The 332-nt window shown below is 61.1% G+C and overlaps 1 protein-coding gene across 3 annotated transcripts in view; it reads left to right on the forward strand.

Annotated features, from left to right (window-relative positions):
• LOC104126255 (riboflavin-binding protein) overlaps window positions 1-332 on the forward strand; it is a 24283-nt gene continuing 23951 nt past the window's right edge. For 2 of the 3 annotated variants that reach the window (XM_035894227.1, XM_035894228.1), the window contains exon 1: window positions 2-37. The gene's annotated coding sequence lies outside the window, so the exon portion shown is untranslated. Of the gene's footprint in view, window positions 38-332 lie in introns of all 3 variants that reach the window. The other variant, XM_035894222.1, reaches the window with a different exon arrangement.

The raw sequence follows: 332 nt of genomic DNA on the forward strand, positions 1-332 counted from the left end.
GCAAAACCGTCGGGATGGCCGGGCCCAAGGGGCTGCGGTGAGTGGAGTTAAATCCAGCTGGCGGCCGGTCACAAGCGGGGTTCCCCGGGGCTCAGTGTTGGGGCCAGTTCTGTTTAACACCTTTAGCGATGACCTGGAGGGGGGGATCGAGTGCACCCTCGGTCAGTTTGCAGATAACGCCAAGCTGGGCGGGAGTGCTCATCTGCTGGAGGGGAGGAGGGCTCTGCAGAGGGACCTGGACAGGCTGGAGCCATGGGCCAAGGCTACTTGTGTGAGATTCAACAAGGCCAAGTGCTGGGTCCTGCACTTGGGTCACAACAACCCCATGCAAT

Source organism: Egretta garzetta, unplaced genomic scaffold (assembly GCF_000687185.1).
Source record: "Egretta garzetta isolate BGI_Z169 unplaced genomic scaffold, ASM68718v1 scaffold145, whole genome shotgun sequence".
NCBI lineage: Eukaryota > Metazoa > Chordata > Aves > Pelecaniformes > Ardeidae > Egretta > Egretta garzetta.